Here is a 3,772-nt window from a genome sequence, read left to right on the forward strand (position 1 = left end):
AAGTCTCTCCACTAGTAAAAAGATTAAAACTCACTGATGGCTCAGACAATCATTGGTAGTTTTTAAGCAATAAATTATTTTTAATTAAGGCATATAAATTTTTAGACATGCTATTGCACATTTATTAGACAATAGTATAGTGTAAACAAAAGTTGTACATGCACTGGGGAACCAAACATATCATGCCATTGACTTAATTGCAGGGGTTTAGAACCTAACCCACAATATCTCCGAAGTATGTCTGTATTAGTAAAACATATATGCAGTAAGGAATTAATATGGAAACTATACTGAGAACTTGTACACTTATCAAGGACAAAAAAATCCAAACAGTAAAAAAAGAAAAGGACTTGAATAGACATTTCTCCAATGATATACAAATGGCCAACAAACACATGAAAACAAGTGTAACATCTCAAAGTATAAGGGAAATTTTTTAAAAATCATAAATAAAAATATGAATTAGCCAGACACAAGCATTACACTGGCCATTTAAAAAAAAGAAGAAGAAAATAAGCATTGGTGAGGATATGGAGAAATCAGAATCTTTGCAATTTGTGAGTGGAGATGTAAAATGGTGGAGCCACAGGGGAAAACAGTACAGCAGTTCCTAAAAAAAAAAAAAAAAGATTAAACACAGAATTACTATATAATTCAGTAATTCTACCTCTTGGTAAGTACCTCAAAACTTGAAATCAGGGTCTCAAACATATCTCTACAGTCATATTTATAGCAGCATTATTCACAAATAGCTAAAAGGTGAGGGGAAAAACCCCCAATAAGTAAATTGCAGTTTGCATAATTCAATATTACTCAGCCTTAAATAATTATTGAGTAATATTTTATAATTATTATTTAATAACAATTAAATGATGTTTTAAGACTGTATAATCCAATATTATTCAGCCTTAAAAAGAAATGAAATTCTGACACATGCTCTAATATGGATAAATCTTGAAGACATTATGCTAAGTGAAATAATCCAAGCACAAAAGTACAAATATTGTATGATTTTGTTTATGTGAGGTTCATAGAGTAGTCAAATTCATGGAGACCGATAGTAGAATAGTGATTTCCAGGGGTAAGAGGAGAGAGGACTAGGAGCTCTTTTTAGTGGTTACAGAGATTCAGTTTGAGAAGATAAAGAGTTCTGAAAATGGATGATGGTGATGGTATCAAAATAATATGATTGTCTTTAATGTCATTGAATTATACACTTAAAGAGATTAAAGTGATACATTTGCATTTTTATGATAATAAAATATAATGTGGGTAGCTGCATGGGAGGAGTATGTGAAAATGCTATACAATTTGCTAAATTTTAATGCAAACTTACAACTTTTATAAAAAAATAAAGTCTATTAATACAGGACAAGAATAGGTTATAAAGTCTTTAAAAATTGAACGACAGTAGTACAGTCACTGAATATCAAGTTCTACTCACTGCACTTCTATTTTCAAGTCTTGGATTTCTTAGTACCTTTGAGACTTTTGATTGTGTGCCACCTTTGTAGTCCAATTTCTTCAATTCCCTTATTTGTGATCTGTGAGTCACTCACAACAGAAATAAAATCTCATTCCTCTTTATATGATCACACTATGAACACAGTAAACACATCCTAATATGAATGAATGAATGAAAGAATGAATGAACTATGTAAAGGTCAAACATAAATGGATTATAATTTGGACAGGCTTTATAAACAGACACTCAAGTTCTGGTAAACTCATAACATATCCCTGGTTTGACCTCATAATTGCCCAAATTATATGAATAGTTTGTATCAAAATATTGTTTCTGAGCCTGTACCTAAGTAATGTACTATAGCTAGTAAAGTTGTTTTCTCAGGGTTAACAATTCTGAAATAATTGAGGTCTAAGATTGAACAAATAAGCAAACAGATAGTGGATGGTGTGAGTCAGATTTTTCATTGATGAAGTGAGAGGTTACAGAAAAGCAAAGAGACAGTTCTAGAATGAACAATGTAGCAATGCATTCTAGTCAAAGAAGTCAATATTGAAGCACGTTTAGCTCAAAAAAGATACTTATAGATGCATATGGAAATTACTGTAGAAATGTGTGTATTACAAGAGTTAATATATGTACCTAGGTTCCCTAGCTCTGTTTGCTGAGAAGATGTTGGAGTATCCCAGCGCAATAAGTACAGCCAGTCCTCAGGTTTTGGTTTCAGATACCCGTTCTTTGAAAAATGGAACAAGAGCTCTTTGGATAAATGGCTGATTCTAAGACTGCAATAGGGCATATGGAAGATGAGTCTGGAGCATTTTGTAGTGCCAGAAAGTAAAAAAGTGGGACACACACACACACACACACACACACACACACACACACACACACAGATGGGGATATGCTTAAGGGGTATAGAAACAAAAAATGAAAGAGCTTCTAATGGCCAAAGCTAAGATACTATGTGTGAAAAAGAAATAATATAATATTGGGTTATAACCCAAATCATAAAATATATATACATAAGTCTTCCCAAATTTAAAAAGATTAAATAGTGAAAAAGAAACAAATTTCCTGTAATATATAATTCCAAATAATTTATGCAGGTATTCCTCTAGGAGTTATAGCAAAAATCCTCATGCCTTAAGCGTGAACTACATTTAGTAACTTGTTCCTAAAAAGTAACATATGGAAAGTGGAGGTGAGGATGAATATAACTTTACAGAGGAAAAAAACCTAGCAAACACTACCACAACTAGGTGATCAGAGTTAACATAATCAGTTATATCACGTGGATAGCATTTTCCCTTGATATGGCATTTCACCTCTATAGTTTCCCTTCCAGAAACCTATAAACCCACTTTAACTATGAGACAGACATTAAACAAATATGAATCAAGGTACTTTCTTCTGTAAAGTACCTGATTCTCCTCAAAACCATTAAGTTTATAAAAAAAAAAAAACAAGGAAATTGACACCAGCACGTTAAACCTAAAACGGAGTGACTACTTGCTAAAATAAAATACTTAAATAGGATCCAGTGTCTCATAACACTATACTCAAAATGTCCAGGTTATAATAAAACATCACTCATCATATTAAAAATCAGAAAATCACAACTTGAATGAACAAAGGCAATCAACAGATGCCACCACCAATTTGACTCAGATACTGGAATTATTTGACAAGGGTTTTAAAGCAGCCATAATTAAATTCTTCAACAAGCAATTATGAACACTCTTGAAACAAATGAATAATAGAAAATCTCAACAAAGAAGTAGGAGTTACAAAAATGAAAATTATAAAACTGAAGAAATAAAATAACCAAAATGAAAATCTCATTTTCATATTGATGGGCTCAATAGCAGAATGGCAGGAAAGAATCAGTGAACTTGAAGACAGTTAAACAGCAGTGACCTAATCTGAACAGCAAAAGGAAAACAGGCATATATCCAATGAAATAAAGGCTGACTTTTTTCAAAGTTTGGCAAAAAGCATAAACCTACAATGTTCATGAGATCCTGGTTTCTATTTTTGCATTTCCCTGTGAGTCTATAATTATTTCAAATAAAAAGTTAAAAAAAATATAAATTGATAATTATCTCACATTCCCTTCTGTTTTTTTATCACCTCAGAGGTATAATGCTATAAAAAGAGTAGCTATAAGTTACCATCATAAATCACATTATATTACAATTTATCCTCATAACAATCCTAAGAAGTGATGGTAATGATTATATATTGTTTTGTTTTGTTTTTTGTTTTTTTTGAGTTGGAGTCTCACTCTGTCACCCAGACTGGAGT

At 31.7% G+C, this 3,772-nt stretch overlaps 1 long non-coding RNA gene across 1 annotated transcript in view; it reads right to left on the minus strand.

The window, feature by feature from the left end:
- Nucleotides 1-387: 387 nt before the first annotated feature.
- Nucleotides 388-3,772, minus strand: part of LOC110595605 — an 11,031-nt gene continuing 7,646 nt past the window's right edge. The window contains exon 3 of the long non-coding RNA XR_002481936.1: nucleotides 388-610. This is a non-coding gene — a long non-coding RNA (uncharacterized LOC110595605). The remainder of the gene's footprint in view (nucleotides 611-3,772) is intronic.

This window comes from Carlito syrichta, unplaced genomic scaffold, assembly GCF_000164805.1.
Source record: "Carlito syrichta isolate Samal-C Ts95f unplaced genomic scaffold, Tarsius_syrichta-2.0.1 Scaffold303076, whole genome shotgun sequence".
NCBI classification, from domain to species: Eukaryota; Metazoa; Chordata; class Mammalia; order Primates; family Tarsiidae; genus Carlito; species Carlito syrichta.